This window comes from Lichenostomus cassidix, chromosome 11, assembly GCF_008360975.1.
Source record: "Lichenostomus cassidix isolate B80296 chromosome 11, HeHo_3.0, whole genome shotgun sequence".
NCBI lineage: Eukaryota > Metazoa > Chordata > Aves > Passeriformes > Meliphagidae > Lichenostomus > Lichenostomus cassidix.
The window spans coordinates 11,459,865-11,480,523 of NC_139492.1; the positions used below are offsets into that span (position 1 = coordinate 11,459,865).

At 36.6% G+C, this 20,659-nt stretch overlaps 1 long non-coding RNA gene across 1 annotated transcript in view; it reads left to right on the forward strand.

Moving 5' to 3' along the window:
• Positions 1-18,019: 18,019 nt before the first annotated feature.
• Positions 18,020-20,659, forward strand: part of LOC146432307 (uncharacterized) — a 153,952-nt gene continuing 151,312 nt past the window's right edge. Inside the window, exon 1 of the long non-coding RNA XR_014854546.1 lies at positions 18,020-18,090. This is a non-coding gene — a long non-coding RNA (uncharacterized LOC146432307). The remainder of the gene's footprint in view (positions 18,091-20,659) is intronic.

Sequence of the window (20,659 nt, forward strand, 5' to 3'; positions counted from 1 at the left end):
TGAGCCTATGTCCTAACAATAATATTGGTGCAAAGGAGGAAAGTGAATTTAGGAGTAGAGAACTTCCTTCTGGGAAATGAAATTACTAGAAACAAAAGAAGAAAAACCTGTACTTTTCCTTACCCTGGTTTTTCTTTCATAGCTCAAATCAGAAATAAAGATAGATTAATTCTTAATGTCTTTGCAATGAAAATGTTTTGAAACTTTATTAGAATTTCATCTTCCTGTCTTTTTGGGCCATTTGTCATCCAGTTCATTTCAGGCAATGGCAGCTCTGGTGTGATTTCCTCTGGACATGCAAAGAACTTTATTCCATTGTCATGTCACTCAATCCATCTATTTTTCTGCTTCTTAGGATTTGTTAACTAATAGATATTAATTTTAAGTCTCTTAAAAATAATACACATCCTTCTGAATCAATTTATTCTATTTTCATATGTCTTAACTTTTCAGACATCAATTTAAGTGAAAATTTTACATGTCATGAGTTATCACTGTAAATTGAGGATGAACTTTCCAACTTAGCAGAACCTTTTTAGTGTTGCAAATACCAGTAACTTTAGTAGCCACATTCATCTGATGTCAAGAAAAAAGAAGAGGATTACAAGTTGGAATAATTAGTATTGGAAACTAATCTTCATGCTGAACTCTGATGGAAATAAATGGGTGAGTTTTGAGAGAGGTTTTTAATCACCCCTTTTAAAAATAGTGAGTCTCTTCACCTCTGCTTCCTAAACACTTCATTTTTTTTTTTCAGACATTTCTTTCAGACTTTGAACTGGTTCTTCTAGTCCTAGCGATGGACAGTTTAAACACAAAAATAAAATATAACATCTTTGGGGAAAAAAAAAAAAAACTGGAAGGGAAAAGACAATTCCTTTTACAAAACGTGATACTCACTGTGACATTGAGAACAAAATTAGTGTGTGCAATGGACATCACTCCAGTCCAGTACCAGTGAATGAACCAGCAGTCCCTGAAGCAGAATTCATGACTTTCTAAAAACTTTAGCTAAGTGCTGTGACAAATTGGATCTTTGAATTAGGCTTACAAGGGATATATCAAGATTGCCTGAGCCTTAGAGCTCACTTCCATGATGAGACACTTTGGTATAGGATGGGAAGGATATGACAGACCCTTGAGACCATATCAAATTTGGATCAATGGTGCTCATAATATTAAACAGCTCAGTGCTAGCTGTTTAAGTGGGCAGATATTCCATTCATTTTTATTTTATCTTAAAAATGTAATACATTTCTGATACCAGAAACTTGGCATTATTACTGGTCATATTTAAACTATACAGAGTGAGAAATTAGGAGAAATGGTTTAATGTTTTTAACACAAAAATGAGGACGTATCAGAGCTTTTAAAAATATATGTAAATTTTGTGCTGCCCAATTTTCAATCTACAAACACTTTTATTTGCATCTGTCAATGTGCTAGAAGAATACTTACTTTTTTTCTTCAGTGCTATTTATCTCATTGTAATAAAGCAGCTTTTCCACCCTACAGATCAGCACTGATATCTCTGGTAATAGAAGATACTTGTGAATCATATGGAAGATCAGTGTAATCGAAAATCAATGATCTAAACTGAGGCTGGTTGTTCTATAATGTGGTTTATGTAATTTGATAATGCCAATCCTAATGGAGTTAAATATAATCCATCGAAATTTCAGGATGCAAGGGTCAATAGGGAGTGCAACGCTTCACTTCCCAGCAATTACCACTTATTACTGGGGCAGTGCTTTTGCTTTGCTGTTCTGCTTGCCTCAATAAATAATATTTGGAGACCCTACAGCTGCAGTCAATAGAGTACAGTTTTATTGTCACAGCTTCATAGTCAGATCAATACCAACCCTTCTGAGACACAGGAGAGAACCACCACACGCCAGTCTAATGAAACCATGTGTTTTTATGATTCTGAAATTATACATTTTATTCATTGCTCATGCTTAATGTCACTGTTGCTTTTAATAGGCCCCTTTTGACTCAACTTTTATGTGCCCTTCACATGACATTTATGTGAACAAAGAAAGGGAATTTGTGTTCTTAAAATGAGTTATAGTGAACCAAAATTGCAAACATTTCCTGATTTTTTCGTGATGTCGAGTTCAGTTACAACATTTCTTCACATTGCTGTTGTAAGGTTTGAGAATAAACTAGAAAATAATAAAAGTATCTAAGTGGACCTCATGCTGCCATTTAAAATCCACTGAAGCACAATGTAAACTTCACTCAGGAGTGTGATTCTGCATTGGTTAAAAAACCTGATCATTTAAAAATATGTCCAAAAAGTTATCTGCATCTTTATGAAAATTTACATGTTACAGCTTACTCTGCAAATACTGGACTCAGTTTAGCTATGCAACTCTAAAAGCTCAAAAGATTTAAAGGAACAAGTTCCATCAAAGGAATATGGGCTTAATTCAGGAAGAACATTTAAGGTGCAAGGTAATTCTCTTGTGTAAACACCAGTAATGATGTGAATAAGCATCAGGGAGTAGCATTATTCCATGGAAGCAATTTTCTTTACAGTAATTTTTAACTATTACTTGTATTTTTTACATCTAAGGCCAGTGATGATTTGTCATAGGATTATAGAAATAAAGTAATCAGTCATTTCCATTGGGTTAACATAGACTTCTTTCAATGAACACTTTGGAAACACCAAAAGCTCAATTTTTGTTGCTGTTAAAAATCCCAGAAGATGTATAGACACTGCAAGTCTGTTCAATGATTTAAAGTCAGGTAAAAAAGGTGAGGAAGGATTTCAACATTTCTTTAAAACAGAGACCCTCTTTCCAACACCTTCAGGTGGGAGTTTTCCTTTGCAGTAGCATAAATATTTATAACACTCACCACCACCTGCACAATCATCCCCATAAACTGATATGCTCTCATAACTGCTGGTAATGAAATGTGTTTTACGCTGGGAGCCTTTGGCAATGTCTGTGCAGCGCAGACTTTATCAAAACAAGAGCACCAGCAAGCTCCAGCCACTGCTGTGGCACAGCCACTGGCTATATGGAGGTGTTTTCTTTCCCAAACAGCCATCTCACATGCACGTATGCATGTATACAAAACCAGAGAAAGCAGTGGTGCTGCCCTAGAAGCTAAGGCAGAGTCTTAAGATTCAGGTCTTATTTGCATTTTTCTTTCCTACTGATTTATTGGTAAACTTTAGGGAATTTTATCTGAAGTTGCCTCTTTTATAACAGAATACTGATCATTTTATCTGCTTTGAGATTAAGGAATGAAAAATGGCATGTGTGATGTAAACACTCAGTGAATAACATTTATATTTGTATGTATCTAGACTTTTAAATAACTAGTTTGGACCAGACAGTGTATAACCACCTCATTGTAGAATAACTATGATTGTTCTGTTTGGGACACCTAGAATATCAACCACAGTTATCAAAGCTAAGGTACTTAATTCCTTCAGCAACAAGAATATCAACCACAACTATCAAAGCTCAGTTATTTAACTCCTTCAGCAACAATTTGGGACAGTTTCTAACTCTCAATAAATCTAGAATAATTATGAATTCGAATAATAATATCAAACCTGAAAAATTAAAATTAATAATGTCTTAATTTCAAATCTCTCTAGAAGGTAGATTTAGTTAAAATCATGTCTGAGATCCAAAATTGTGTTTAGAATTTTTGAGCAGTCTTTGTGGGTTTGTTGTTCATCATCCAGATTTATATCATTTCAAAACTTTTATAAAGGGGTAAGTAAGATAGAATTCCAGAATTCCAAATTTGCAATAAAATTTTGGCAGAACAGACATTCACCTTTATGTTCAACTGTAAAAATCTTCTCATAGTATATGTATTTATATATAAAAAAGGCAACTAGTTTTGCACACTGAGGAAATAATCTGGATAAAAACCATACAGTAATAAAAGTTGATCTTACTGAAGTTAATAGAAATCTCTTCCATTGATTACAATAGATATTGGATAGGGTCCTAAATGGGAAAATGAAGGCATTTATCCAATGAAGAACTTAAACATGAGAATAGTCTCACTTAAATCTCATTGAAAACCTCTCAGTTTTGATTTCAGCAGGATTATTTGCAGGATGAGAAACAGCTCTGTATGAGCAGGGATAACAAAGCAAGGCCTCTGGAGTCATATACTCTGAGCAGATCTTTGTGTCAAGGCAAGCAGAGTCTGTATCCCCCTCTTTTAAACAGTCAGAGTGGCTCCCTCAGCCTGGCTGAGGCACAGCTGATGAGCTGCTGCCAAGGTAGAGGATGGAGCAAGTCTGTTCTGCTGCTAAACCTGCTGGGCCACTCAGGTGGCTGCTTGTTTCAGGCTGAAGAGCAACACAGAAATTTAAACATAGGACTTCTCCCATGAGTAGACCTTTCGACCATCTTTGTAACAATTCTCTCAGTGTATGAAAGGGAAGTTTTGTACGATAGAACAAGTTGTATTTTAGAAAGACCACACATGGTGGCAGAAGGGAAGCCATTATTCAGTGATGGATTTGTAAAGGTGAACAAGAAAGTATAGCTTATTCCTACATGAAAATAATCTATACTGTAAAATCTAAAAGTAGGATATTATTGTAAATTTGAAGTCCTCATTTATTTAAAGAATACACCATTGTAAGTTATTCCTTAGTTATCAAGAGAAGTACATTCAGTATGTGTAGAGATTAAAGTTTTGCAGTGTTTTCTCTTTAAATTGTTATATATTGGCATTGATTATTCAGTGAAAATGGGACAGGTAGAAAAATTCTGCTTTACTAGTCCTTGTATCATTGTCACACAAAACTTACAGGTGGAAGAAATATAAAATGAAGAGACTAAACATTTATTGCTGAGAAAAGTAGAGTCCAAGAGCAGAACAGATACATTTTAGTGTGATTTCTATAATTAAGTACTTGACAAATGAGATGACTGTTGCATATGGAAGTTGTACCAATGTTTTTTCCTAACAGAAACCTTTTTAGGTGGAGAAATACTCATGTATTTTATAATGAATTTTTATTGAAAATGGCTATGTCTTGGGAAATGAATGGGATCTTATGTTGTCACTGAACACATTGAAAGTCACTAAAGACTATGAGTTAACTCCTTATGGTTCTCATTTGAAATGTGTCAAAGTATCACTGGAACTAGATAATTCATTACAATCCAGTGCAGTTAAGCACCTCATAAAGTAAATATTCGACACTTATATTTTCAGCACTTTTACTTAAGTAGGTTTTTAGGCATGTTTTTAAGGCAAACTGGTGTTGATGCACTTATTTCATTTTACCTTGTGTCAGTGTGAGATAATATTTCTCTTTACTGAATGTTTTCCCAAAGCCAGACCATTTGCTCATGTTACAGCACAAGAGAACAACTGAAACCACACCATTCCTACTGGGGAAGACATGAAGTTTATGAAAGGACCAGAACTTGCAGTCCTTTTTCTTAGTCTTCCAAGAAACAATATCTCTCTTCTGTTTTATAAAAAAGCACAATATGGGACTGGAACAGAATTCCTTCTTTTTACAGTTATTCAACTTATATTGTGCTATATAAGATATTTACAGATTTTCTATGCTTTTCATAACAAATACCAGAAAATAGGCTGCAGTTTTCATCTTACTTCTCCATACAGTACATAGACAAGAAAATTCAGTCACACTATTAAATGTATAAATTACTTGCTACTGTCTTACCTTTTTCCCCCAAAAAGAAAATATTTTGACAATGAAGTGATATCCAGGTTGCCTAGATTTTGTGTTAGTGACTCCTACTACAATCCACTTCATCCTTTTGCCTGTAAAAAATAAACCCAAAATTTCCTTTTAAAAACATGCAATAGTTCCAATCTTTTTATTGTCTTTTTATGATGTGAACACTTCAGAAAAAGAATATCTTAATATTTTTAAAATGCTAGCACATGATTTAATTTGGGTGAAAATAATGAACAGTGTTATTGCAGTAACCATGGTGTAAAAATGTGCGGAAATGATCATAGTAAGAAATTATTCTTTTTTTTTAACTTTTGTTTTAAGCAACTGTAGTTTTCAATTTTGTCAATTGGCCTAAAAAAAAATATCATCACTTCTTAAAAATCCTATAATGAAAAAGGAATAGAAAAAATTATAATAAGGTATCATTGAAATGTTTCTATCTAAAATTGTGTAAAGTTGTGACGTATGAAGGAAATAGAATGAAAATATTATCTATAGTTCACTGTAATTATTGCTCAGAGCCACAGACAATTACATATGATATGAAGGTGTGCAGTTACACTAGTTCTGGAATTAATTCATGCATTGGTTGTTTTATGTATACTTTGTGATTCTGCTCAGTGTCACAAAATATATTGAAAACTCTTAACACCTTTTAAAACTCGATTCACTTCTGATGCAATAACAAAGATTGGTCCAATAAAGTAGAATGAAAATCCATTTGTGAACCTTTTTGCTGAAGTATATTAAAAAAAAAATCTCCTGTTATTTGAGCTTACCTTATAAAATGTTTACATGCCATTAAATAGTACTAACATCTCCTGTGTAAATTAAATGGGCTGTGATGTTCCCTATGTCCTAAAGAGCAGTAGTACTTGAGGCTGTAAAAATACCTTCATGTAATAAATCAAATGCTCTGCTCCTAAAACTGGAATTATAAAAATAAAGGGACAAAAATCCCTGCCTAATTAGCTTGTCTGTACAGGCATTGCTCTGCAAGCACTATAAACAAAAGTATGTTTAAACTAAAGTAGTTTCTCCCACTCAGCATATTTTAAGAGCTAGCGCCTGGTGCAGGAGGGAGAATTTACTCCTCAGAAAAATTTTGAGAAATAATTTTAAAGTGTGTGTGCTAGTTTGTTAAAGATTTTTCCATCTACGTAAATAAAAGGTAGTGGGTAACACGGTATGACAGTATAGAAGTTTGACACAATGGTCTAAATTCAGAGGGGAGGCAGGGAGTCAAAGTAAGTAAGTTGTTCCTTTTAATACGAACTTAAAATATTTGCTTTCGTCCATTTACTTATGTGTAAGTGAAAAGCAGCCTAACCTGACATGAAAGCAGGTACAAATGTTAGGCTGAACTAGAAATCTTTTTATTCTCAGTTTACGTGTTTCTGTGTGCCATGACAGTTTCTTTCTTTGTTACATTCCACTGAACCTTTTACAAAAAAAGTTTGCCAAGTGAGACTTTGCCAAACCTTTCTGTTTCCATTTAATTCCACTTTTGGAATTATTTGTGGCTTTAGCTGTATAGAGAAATAGTATCTTCAGATAAACCTGTTCTACAAATAATAAAATGTATGTTGTACTAGCTGAGGAGAGTTCACCTGAGCCATTTTATCAGCTAGAGCCACTTTTCTGTCTGCTGCAAAATTGAGTGTTACTGAAATTTAGCTAAGAGCTGAAAGAATTATTTCAGTGAGGAATAGCTATTTTATGAGGCTTTTTTTTTTTTTTGGACATTGAAACAGGACTAGAAATTAATTGAATCTGTATGCAGTAGGTACTACGAATATGACATGCCTTATGGTTTAGTTCTCACCTAGACTGATCCTTAAATGAGTATTTATTGACTATATCCCCACAAATTGTATTATTTGATGTTAGAACTGTTCCCATGTGTGTCAATAGATGGTATAAGAAAGTGCTGGGAGGCTGCAGACTGCACTGCTCTCCATTTCCTCGAAGATGAGCACACAAGTGCTCCACACATAAAGGCAGCCTGTACTATCATCCAAGAAAAATAAACTCCTGCATGTAACTCTTCGATGATACAAAAAGATTAAAGAGGTTGAAACCTCCCCTCTGGCCACCAGACCTTTTAGAATCTCCTTTTTTCTCCACCCTGCTTTCCCACCCAGCAGCACTGTAGCTCTTGGGGGTTGTAATGATGTCAGTGGGGAGCTGCTCTGATCCACAGAAACCTCATCCCTGTCCCTGCATGTCCTGCTGGCCTGGGAGGCCTTTCCCTGTCCCACAGTCCTGCTGTGGGGTGGCCTGTGCTGCTGGCACTGCGCAGCCACCTGTGTCCCCACACTCTGGTGGCACTGCCCAACACTCCTCATGGACTTCCCTCACAGGTTTCAAACATGTTTGTCTTTCGACAGGGCACACAGTAAATTACAGACAAACAGAACCAGACTGAATGGTTTTTTGCCACTTTATCAGACCAGGTGAATATGGTGGTCATTTCTGTGACTTTCTTGTGTTTTCCCGACAGTATTAATGAGTCCCTTCTGTTGTCACACACCATCAAGTGCTTCTCAACCACTTTGGTTTTCCAGAGAGCTTACAAGCCATTAGTGGGACGTGTCTCACCTGCTGTCCCAGGTGCAGAGGGAGGCAGCTGGGCTGGGCTGGGCTCCAGTGCTGGGAGCTGTGCCTGTGGGCTGTGGCCCTGCTGGGTGTGAGGCTGGAGAGCAGAGCAGTGTCTGGGTCTCTGCTGAGCCAGGTACGGGGCTGAGCTGCTTTCCTTCCGCTGATATTCCTGCTTGGGGCAGCTCAGAGAGGGGGGAAGGTGTGCTTGGGGCTCTCTGTGGCATTGCCCTGCACAGTGCAAAGGCTGAGGGACGTGCTGTGGTGGCCAGGTGACCTCTCTGTGCTCTGTGTCACAGGGGGTGGCCATGAGCTACCTGGGCTGGGCTTGGTGCTTCTGTCACAAAAAGTGTGGGAGGAAAAAACCCCTCCAACAGACCTCCCCTGGTGGAACAATGCCCTGGAAAGAAACTTAAAATCCTTTCCCCTGGGGCAAAGGTGAACAAAACCCCTGACTCAAGCTACATTAAAAAAATGTTTAAATTGGTATATTTTCCAGCAGTACCTTCTACCTCTGATCTGTTCCTCTTGGGCAGCCCATCCATGTGGGGTTTGTGGAGCAAGCCTCAGCAGGGCTGGGGGAGCACTGAGGGGATGCCCCACACCCTGTCCCTGTCCCAGGTGTGAACTCAGTGTGGCACCTCTGTGGGACACAGCACATGTTGATGTTTGAAAAGGACCAGGTGAAAATAGCTGGCTTGTTGCTGGTTTTCTTGTTTGCATTTTGTTTGGTGCATAAACTTGGTGTGAGGTGTGCCCTGCTGTTTATGTCCATGCCAAAAAGTGTCTGTGTTTTTAAAAGAGGAAAGAAAAAGTGGGGTGACTGTGTAGATGGCCTTTTGGGGTCTGTGCTGACAGGTTTTCACAAGGCAGTTACTAGTGCTTTTGTGCTGCCAGCCCAGTTAGAAGTTCAAATTAATTCTATGAAGCTCCCTTTCCAAAATAGGGCACAAGAACAGATAGATGTGCTTTGCAGTTTTAAATTGCTGTTTCTTTAAGTGGTACTGTTAATGTACATGAATAAATGAATTTATAACTATAAACTAATACTAGGGTAGCATGAAAAGTTTGAGGTCTTAAAATCTTTTACATGCGTAAAACCCCAATTTTACCAGCAGCAAGTACTAATTTACTGGTAAGCAAGCTGTGTTTATCTCTGCATACTGATGTTATTTGTGCAATAGCCTGCAGTGTGTCTACCCTGCTGCCCTAGCCCAGAGCTGCCTGCAGAGCTGCAAGAGGCAGGAGGGGCTGCAGGGGTGTGCAGGCAGAAGCCAGGTAGGGGCAGGCAGGGAGAGGGGAAAAGGCCAGGCTTTTGGCAGCAGACCAAATCTGGGTGGATTAATTGTATCGTGACACTTTGACACATAATTTAATTGTATGTTTGTAAGTGAACAGGCAACTGCTGTAGTTGTGTTGTGAGCAGTGCTCTCAGCGAGGCAGAGCTTTGAATTCATTGATATTTTCAAATAAATCTGAGAGGAATAATGTGCGTCTCCAAGATAATTAAGTTCCTTTTACCTTCGAAATCATTATCTGAGAAAATAGATGGAGTCTTAGCCGTTGAGGTAACTTTAGAACTGCTTTCTTGTCCTGCTTGGCCTGATGCATGTGTGTGTGATGGTAAGTTGGTGAAAGGCATTATTAAATTTCACAAGTGAAATGTGTGTCTTGGATGACCTGAATAACAGAAACCAGAGGAATTAGCATGTAGAAAAGCATGGAAGACTTAAGAGGCCTTTGATCATGAGAGAGGTGGAGATGAGGAAGAGGCATAACTCTCTGTGTTATGAGCTGCAGCTGAGCATGTGAGAGCAGAGCGAGGTCTGTGGCAGAACACCTTAGCTGCTGTGTGTTGATAGTGCTCTTCTTGTATGCCTGAATACTCAGTGGTGCTTGATAATTTTAATGACTTGTTACATGACGCTGCAAATGTGATTCTTGATTAACTTACGTGCCCCAGTGTTGAGTTGTAGTTACAGTCTTTCCTGTACATTTTCCATTGGAGCAAAGCCTAGTATTTGGGTTGAATTATGGATGAAATGTTGCCAGCCAGTTCATTTCTAGTTCACTATAGGAAACCTGAGATGTCATCAAATGTGAATTTCTAAATAGGAAGCCACATATTATTTTCAGGCAAATTAAATTTTAATGTTACCAAAAAAACTTGACCTGTCCTTCACAGAAAGTTATACTATTGTATTGTTGGGTGGGTTTTGGGAATGTGTATTGATGCATGCATCTCAGATATTTTAATTCTATGACACTATCAGGACACAGGCATATGACTATAATAATGCAACTCTCTTTAACACAGTCTGTAAAAATGCATTGATTTTATGGCTCCCCAAACTGATTACATTAATATCTGTGCATAATTAGTTTACACATTACTAAATTACTGACAGATTAAAAGTGAAATAGTGCAGTTCATACATGGCCGCATAACTGCCAGAAAGGAAATTAATATGGATTCAAATGGTCCTTGGAGACCTGCACTGAAATAGCAGAAATCTATAAAGACTGCTTGCGTTAGGAAATTTCCATCACCAACATGTTTGTGGTTGATGCTTTTCTAAGTCTGTTAATATGGGTAAAATTTAGTACAGGAAATGATGTTTGAATGATGCTTTTACTGTTACCAGCTCAAGAATGTGTTTATTAAAAGTAAATTCCTGACTTAAATGGCAATTACATAGCATGTGAATATGAATTTTTAAATACCTTTTTAAGTGTTCCTAATGAAGTGGTAGTAGCATAAAGTAGCTACTACTTAAAAGGTATTTGCAAATTATATTGTTTTTAGAGACTATAAAAATTGAGAACTTGCTCTTGGTGCTTCTCCCTCAAGCCAAACACACATTGGAGATAACCCTGTATTAAAACTTGATCTGTTTATAAAACCTCCAACTCCTCCAGACAATTTTCTGTCTTTAGAAGAAGTTTTGACATGAACTGTGCAGCCCAGCTTTGTGCACAATTCATCAAAAGACTACAGGCTTTTACTTATTGGATACATCTTGATGAAGACTGGGTTGCTTGGATGATGGTTCAAGCTATCATTATGGAAAGAACTGTAAAAAGGATTACTTGTATTTCTTACAGTTTGGTTGCAGCAGAAAGTGGTGTAAAGATGCTTTTTTTTTTGCTTTTTCTTTATTTTTCATTTTCTCCTCAGCCTCATTAGGCCTGTGTGAAATATGACATTGAAAGAAAAAAAAGAAGTGAGAGACTGATGCAAGCACTACTTTTTGTTGTAGGCTTTGGTGAAGGCTGGGTGTGACCTCAGTGGAAAGGTAACATTTGTTAGTTGAACATGATGGCAAGGGTGAATTGTTACACAGAGAGCTGCAGCCAGATTTACTATCTACAATGGAATACAAAATGGAAATGCAGATGAATTTAGTCTCAGTTGTGTCTCTTGAGGCAAAATGCCCTCCAAGGTCAACCAGCATGATGTGCATAAGGATCTGGTTTCTTGGAAGTCTCAGTATTTATAGCTTCTATTGCCTTTAGCAGAAGCTGTGGAGGTTGGTGGCTGACAACTCTAAAGCCATATTGCAAAAGCAGAGCAAATCTGTTTTGGGGAGAGAAAGATTGCTGCTGCTGCTTCCCTGCCTTGTTCCTTCTTTAGTGTAGCATTTAGTTCACTCTTTCTTACTGAGCCTCAAAAAATTAGATTTATGTATATATAGAAGATTTGAGAAGACAGTAATAAATATGCCCTTTTTCTAGTGTTCCTGTAGTTTCTAAAGTGGTTTAACTTTTTCTTTCCAAGAGGACTCTTTTTGGTTCTTTTAGAAACATTCTTTATTTAAAACGAAACTTATAGAATCATAGTGTGGTTTGGGTAGGAATGGGCTTTAAAGAACTCTTAATTCTAATCCCCTGCTGTGGGCTACCTTCCACTACACCAGGTTGCTCAAAACCCCACCCAATCTGGCCTTGAACACTTATAGGGATAAAGCAGCCACAATTTGCCTGGGCAACCTGTGCCAGTGCCTCACCACCCTCAGCGTGAGGGATTTTTTCCTTACGGCTAATCTAAATTGAACTTTTTCAGTTTGAAGCCATTATCCCTTGTGTCTCATCCCTATACACCCTTGTCAAACATCCCTGTCTTGTAAGTCCCCTTCAGGTGTAGGGGAAGGTGCTCTAAGGTTTTCCTTAAGGTTTTAGACTTCTTTCCTCCAGTCTAAACATTCCCAACTCTCTCAGCCTGTCTTCACAGGAGAGACTCTTCAGCTCTCTGATCATCCTCAGGGACAAAGTTAAAATTACAGGTGATTAGAGGTACCAAGGTTTCGTTAAGGATGTGTTGCTTTCATGTGAATGGTAACAAATATGTGGATTTGTTAAACAGGGATCATGTTTTGGTTCATGATTTCACATGAAGTTGCCTGAGCGTTGCATTCTGGGAGGAGATAAATTTCATGTTTAAGTTAATAACAATTTTTAATTTGCAATCCATTTCCCTGAAGTAGTCATTGTGACTTGTTAGAACTATATTTATGTTTTGCATGATAAGTACTTCATATTCAGCAGTCTTTGCTGGAATTAATCACATGTACACGCCAATTTACTGTCTGGATTTGGAATTAAGATGGATCTGTGTGAAACATGATGATTTTGTTTGTAAGTATTTTTTGGTAAACATTTCCATCAGTTATAACTCATGCAGGGAGATGCCATCTGGGAGGTCTGCCAGGTTTCTGCAGTTGGCAGACCTGTTGTGTGTTACTGTGGCATTGCTGCATGTCTGGCTGAACCAGCAGGAAGTGCTTCACTTCTTGCCAGCTGCTGGTGCACTTACTGTCACGTTGGGCTTGTGGAGAAAGCATTGGCCAAAATTTTGAGGAGGAAACAAGTACTGCACGTGGATCTAAGAGACCCAACTTTGTGGAGCTCTTTTCTTAGATATTAGGCAACAGAATGGATATGAACTGCACTTTTGTTTGCTTTTTGTTCTTAAAAGTTATTTTCAGGAGTAGAAACTTCTAATTTAATGGATAGGAAACTTCTGCAAGATAGAGTTGTTATTATTTGCTGTATTAATAAATATGCATTATTCCCCAGGATTATTGGCACCAAGTTTGAATGGTGTTTCAAGTGAAAAGAGGCAATGTTACAACTTCCTTGTTTAAGGCAAAATTTTGAAACAGCTGTAGTGCTTAATATAGTGTAGATATAGTTTCAATGATATTTTCAAATAACATTTAATGAATAAGGTAATTAGCATGAACAGTTATCTTGCTTAAAACTACTTTATAGATTTTGAATGTATTGTTTTGGCAATGAGTATCTTGGTATTATTAAGAATTGAGTAATTCCTACTTTAGGTTTATATCCATTAAATCACCCTAAATGTTATCCTTGATATACTTTTCAGAGGTCCTTTGATTTTTAGTGATATGAGTCTCCTGAAATCATGGTTTTTTTGGCAAAGAGAAAAGTTTTGTTTACATAAATTGCATGTCTTTGTAGTAAGTGCAGTGAAACAGGAGGCAAGATTAGATTAGTCCAGTCTTACTTATTACATTACCCATCTATGACTCTATATGTCTCGAAGTTACAGCTTCTCTACTAAGAAGCTATATTAAAAAAAACACATCCCCCCAAAAAAAACAAAAACAAAAAAACAAACCAACCAAACACAACAAAAACCAGCTTTCCACTTTTTATTTATTATAAGCTTTGCACTGCTAAAGCAGAGTTAGGACTGCTTAGAAGCTGGTCACAAAGACTGTTTCTGTTTAATGAGGTATGTGAGTGTTGGAAGAATTGTGAAACATTAGACTGCAGTTTCCATACATGTTAATTTGACATTTTTACAGGAGTATTCTTTTTGCTTGTCTGTATCAAGCAGATCTGTAACTAAGTAATTATTTTGTTTTAGAATTTCATTTGCTTCAGTACATTCTGGTTTTCATATGGTCTCTTGTAAATCTCATATAAAGGTCTCTGCATTCGGATAGTTTGAGCATCATTGTTTTACCAGTTCTACTGGTTTCTTCACAAATCTTACAACTTTGTGGGTTTTCTTCCTTGTATTAACTTCAGGAAACCTAAGATCATGAAAGTAAAATTTCTTACAATAAGAGTGCAAATTAACTTGGCAAATCAGTGTTGCCTGCTAAAGTTGCAAAGCTTTCCCAGGTGAGATATGATTAATGTTTTCCTCAATGGCTCAGATTTTCAATTTTCTAAGTCGAATGATCTTGAAAAGTATGCTGGATGGCAATTGGATCATAGTGGGATAATCTTTCCCATAAGAGTTAATGTATCAGAGGGGGGCCATATGCATGGGCTAAAGTGTGCACCGTTGAAATACATATATGAATGTATGGACAATGAAGGTGCAGCTGTAGACTGTCAGGACTTTCCCACTTGACAAAGCAGAGGGCAGGGTGAACCTTAAATGGCTGAATTTTCAGTGCCTGGAGGTGCTGAAGGATTTCTAAAATAAAAATCCAAAGAGGATTGTTCAATATTCTGCCATATTCTGTCTAATAATAATACAGAACCCTGAAATTTGGGTGGAGATAATGGTAGAATTTATTGCTGTTTCATGAAGCCACTTTCATAAAATGTATGAAAGTTTGATTCTTGTTAAATTATCACTGAATTCACATCACCAAAGATGGAGAGGGACTTTTTACAGGAGCATGTAGTGACAGAACAAGGGGGAATGGCATCTAACTGAAAGAGAGTAGGTTTAGGTGAGATATTAGTAATAAATCACCCTGAGAGGGCGGTGAGGCCCTGGCACAGGCTGCCCAGAGCAGCTGTGGCTGCTCCATCCTGGAAGTGTCCAAGGCCAGGTTGGATGGGCTTAGAACAAAGCTGGGATAGTGCACGATGTCCCTGCCCATGGCAGAGGGGTGGAACAAGATCACCTTTAAGGTCCCAACCAACCCAAACCATTCTGATTCTGCTTTGTTTATCCTCCCTGGATAACTGTGCATGTAAACTACTGGACATTTTCGTATTTTTGGAAACAACTTCTTTTTCCACCTTGAAATTCACCATTAAATTAAAAATAAATTTGAAAAAACCCACAAAGAACTCAATGAAATGGCCTAGTGTTAGAGAACTTTTATGTAGCCAAAGGTTTTTTTAACCTTTTTTAATAAACTACTTTTGGGTTTTTTTTCTTGCTATGCTTTAAAAAGCAAATGTTTGGTATTTACAGGTTTTTTTCCCTTCAGCTTGAAAAGAGTTACATCAGTGATTTCACAGATACTTTGAAAATTAATCTTCTAAGGTAAAGGAAGGAACAGATCTAAAAATAAGGAATTAAATTGTGCTTTTTCTGTTTTTGTTATTTCTGTTATTTAAGAATGATGAGAGTGGTTTTCTGGCATCTGTGAAATATATGTAGAATTTCCCTGCCTTACCAAAAGTAGTTAATCTTTTCTACATAATAGTTTCATCATTTGTTTATGAGGGCCAAAGTCATGTTCAAATCAGAGAATTAAAAAAAATGGTAATGTCAGAATGGAAATACGTTTTATGGATGACAATTTTTAAAATTAAGTTGTAGGTCCATTCAGCATTTTCTGAAAGGGAGGGAGCAATAAATATTAGGAAGTTATATTTGCAATTATTGTGTTTCCTTTAATTGTTTGAGTATATTTTGAATATCTATTTCACTTTTCCAGAAGTAATTACTGACTTTGTGAATTCTTCAAAGAAAAAAGGGCAAGTGAAGATTGTAAAATACAAATCAAGTGTGAGCTGGTTGGCAAAGCTTTGACTTTAATGGGGAGATTTAGTACATTGCTCTATGAATTGATTATAGCATTGTCTGTAAGCATTTGCATAAATGCAAAAACAAGCACTAGGAAAATTCTTCTGGTGTTGCACTGTCCTCTCTTCCTGCCCCAGTTCACTCTGTGCGATGTATTTCAAAATTTCTTCTCTTGTGTTATAGGCAAGATAAAGGGATCTGATCTTTTTCTTACAAAAAACAGTGATAAAAAAATAGAAGTGTGCTTCTGTTTATTTCAATATAAAAATTGCTTAATCTGGTCTTTGCAAAACCATATTTACAGCTCTTTGGCAAATGGATGAAGGAAGTTTGCAGCCTAAGTAACAAACAGCACAGAATAGCCCTCCATTAAGGACTGCTTGTGTGAGCAAATCAGATTTCTTGGAATGTAAACCACATAAAAAATATATATTTGATATGTTGTTAATCTTATTAAAGCACTGAAATGAGCCCAGGTATTTTTTCATATTTTCTACTACTTAGCAACATTTGTAGCAGTACTTTCAAATGTATGGCTGCTTTCTGTGTATTTCTGCATGGTAAGGAGAAAGTGTGAATACTTATACTTTTTTTTCTTGTAGCAATATACTTAAAAGTTGTGCCATTCAGACTCCTTGTCCTAATGATGCTGAATATGCATCAGTAAACAACATGAAGATGCAAAGTGTAATTTTAGAGGCTCTAATTACATTTTGAATTCAAAGCACATCACAAAAATTATTTGAACATTTTCAAGAAAGTCGAAAATCCTACAACTGCTCCACTTCTACTAAATCCCTGCTCCTCTGAAACCAAGAAAATGAATATTCAATATTTCTTTCCATTTGAGTCCCTTGACATACTATTGATTCACTTTATTTTCCCAACAATTTCTGACAGATTTCCCAATGTGGATTACTTATGTGCTTTGATATTCATTTTGTGACTGCCTTTGAAAAGCACATAAAATTAGAACTGCAGCAGTCTGTTCACTAGAGCTACAAACTAGTGAGCACAGCCCTTGGAATCACCGTGTTCCCTTCTGCTGGCATGTGCAATAGACTTTCAGCATCCAACATGAGTATTAACTGGTGGCAGAAATTGTTGAAGATGTAGGAATTAAAGAATTCATTAGTTTATGGCAACGTTATTGAAAGAAACATAGCATCTTCAAAAGCATGTTTCTTCTATGTTCCATCTCTGCATGGTATATTTGAGTTCTGTTTAGTTGGGACATTTTATATACCCTTTGGGTACAGAAAAGATAGATGAGGAACTGGTCCTTGATGGTTGTTTGATGTTCCCTTTTTGTATGGAATCCCCTTCACGTGGAAGTAGCCTTCTGCTGGCTTGCTCTTGGATGTGGAAAAGTGCATATGAAACCTAGAATTTCTTGAAGCTGGCCGGTGTTTGCCTTGCTACCTGTGACTGGGGCTGGGGGAGAAGGTTGACCTCAGCAGTATGGATTCATTATAAATGTGTGTCTTGAATTTTCTGTTGGGGAAGATGATTGGTTTTCCTGTAATAATGGCCTGGGTTGGACACGAGGTGTTTTCTGCTCTGGGTTCAGATTAAATGGGTTTTCACCAGCAGAATTCAGACTTGTGTTTCTTGGACCAACCCTTCTCTTACCCAAGGTCCCTGGAAGTGGATGGTGCAGTTAAACACCATAGTCAAGTTTTCCACCCTCCAACAGGGACTAGTTAAATCCTGTACCTCCATGGTAACTGACAGCACTTGAAGTATCTGTGTGATTTTTAAATGTTTTTTTTTCTACCTGAGCAACTTCACAGACCTTTAGCAATTTTCTAAATCTGAGATTAACCTGGTATGATGCATGACATTTTGCTTGATTGGGTAAATGTGTGCAAGCAGTTGAGATAAAAATGAGATTTGAGAACAGAGAATTTCTACCCATACACTTTTTGTGTTATTTTAATTTTTATATTTTTTTTTACAGATTTGGCAGCATTTGTGCAAACACTGGGAAGATGCTTAGAAGGTGAAGAAAACTTCCCAAGAAGTCAACAAAGCAGTAAGTCATGTAATGAATTTGTAGTGTTTAATAACTGAGACTACCCAGGTCTACTCTTCTGGGGATACACATTACAGGAACACCATTTTAAATGTAAACCAAAATTTAATACCTGCAGCAATGTATTAGTTAAACAATCAAACAGAAAGAAGTTCCTGAAGCAACAAAACCACAGTGTGAAGACAGTGTTTGTGTGAATAACAGGCCAGAATAACATTAAGCGGTTCTGTTTGATCCTGATTTTCAAAGCTTTTTAAACTTTATCCTTATTGGGGTTTTGAGCTCAGATTTTTAAAAGTCTCTTTCTAGGTACTTCCTTCAATTTTGGAACCAGATTCACTGAATCAAGTGAGGCCATTAAAACTTGGTAATTCTTTTTAAGCTTCTTTATGAAGGAGGTTCCAAACTGGATTAATTCAAATTGCTACCTTGGCAATACCTAAGTACCCAATGTGAATGTCAGTACTGAGAGATCTACCCTGCATGGAACCTCCATCACAGTAATGCTTCAGTAAAATTCAGATCCCAGGATATCCTGATGATCATCTATCTATATTTAATATTTAGTATTTAAATTTGTGATGTATTCTAAATAATAAAAAGGAACAGTTTAGCAACAGACATTTAGCTTTTAATCCATACAATATACTGTTATTAAATTGAGGGAAGGGTAGAAATATGTAGGAATTCAAGGAGAGGACCATACTATTCTTCCTGTGTTTGTATCAATGCATTTTTCTGGCACGTTATCAGAATTTTCTTTTAAGAAAATATTTTGAAAATGCACCTGCTTAATGTCATTGGAGGCACTAACTCAAGTGGAACTGTTAAGTCTAATTTTTATGAAATAGTGTTCTCAGAGCTCTGGTAGTAATGATTTAAATTAGGTGAAAGCTTAAAATAGGCAAGGAATGACTGTTTTAAGATACCATTCCATCAAGTGGCTAAACGTTGTAATACATTTATCCTAAAAATGTCATTAGAATGCCTAATAAGATATTGTAGTTTATGCCTGCTTATGACTGTTTGCATAGATTCTGGTAGGCTGCTAACATGCTTAAACAGGTCCTCATATATAACCTTTACAGAACTGTGGCAGTGGTTATACAAAAAATCAATATACCATACTAGAATATCGTAAAATAGGATTTTCTACTAGTTAGTTAGTTTCTACCATTAAGTAAGGCTCCCAGTACAACCCTTGTAATTTGGTTTGCCAGTTTTTTCAGTCTGTAATGTATGCTCACAGAAGTTTGTGACAATTGCTCTAGCTCTCGGTGTAAATTTGTTTTCCACTTTGAAAGGTGCAATTTTATTTTTCAATTTGAGTGTGTTTGGTTTTGTGCCTGTTTGTGTGGGGATTTGGGGTGGGTGTGTTTTGGGTTTTTTTGTTTAGGTTTTTTAAGGACATAGGAGTGTGATGAATCAGGATAGCAACAGAGATCACAGTGTGTATAATGCTCTAAAATACAGTATTGATATGGTGCAAAACAAAGTTAAGGCTCTGGGAGCAGAGGCAGGTCTAGTGGAAGATGTCCCTATCCACAGCAGGGGGTTTAGAATAGATGACCAACCCCAAACATTCTGTGAAACAAGTCCATCTGTACTTCTGTGAGCAGTGCTGAGTGCTTTCAAAATTGTGCTCAGTGCTTTAAAACTCACCATAATGGAAATACTTTGGAGCTTCGAATTTTAGATTTTTTTTCCTACACTATTTTATCAAATAAAAGCACTGTGTATTGGATCTAAGTTTGCATTTTTAATGTTTGTCTTAATTTTCATAGGCTAAATTTGTACATTCTCAAAACTTTCAAAGCTGCAGGCACAATATATGTTATTACTGGAGGTTGTTCTTGCAAATTCTTTAATTGGTTGCAGAAGTTAGTATTTATAGTACTGCGTTAGTGGAAAAATTGCATGTCACTATTTTGAAACAACAAAGATCTGTTTGTGTTTATTTGTCATAGACATTTACATTTGTTGTTGTCCATAAGCAAGCAATGATTTACAATCATTCCAAATCAGAATGTAGTGGCTTCAAATATTCAGTAGTCCATGGGCAACCATTCTTGCACAGTAATATGCTTGAAATAGAGTTTTGAATTTTTTCTGCCATCTCCAGTTTTAACTTTAGTTTCTTGTGGCCATGGGCAGTAGCTTGGAAATGTTTCTATCGGAGAATGTTAATCTTTGATAAATGCCATGTTATGGATAAGTACTTCCGCATTAGTTCAAAGCATATGTATCTGATTTTCATGCAATTAAATAATATTCAGTTCCTTCAAAGTGATACCTTCCTGAGGTTTTTTCTCCTTTCATAGCACATGCATCAGTTCTCAGTGAAGCTGTTAAATAACTAAGATTTCTAAGTGATTTAGTCTGGATAGTATTTAATTAAAATGCAGTTTGTAACAGGACTTGTTTTGGCTGCCACTGAGATTTTTTTTTTTAAGTGCTCTGTTTGTTAGGGGCACTTGGCAAAAATGTGGAAGAAATGTTTCCTGTCCCACAGAGACTATAAAACAAATGGCTAATCTAAATTCCCTTGAAATTCGTGAAAATTAATGTC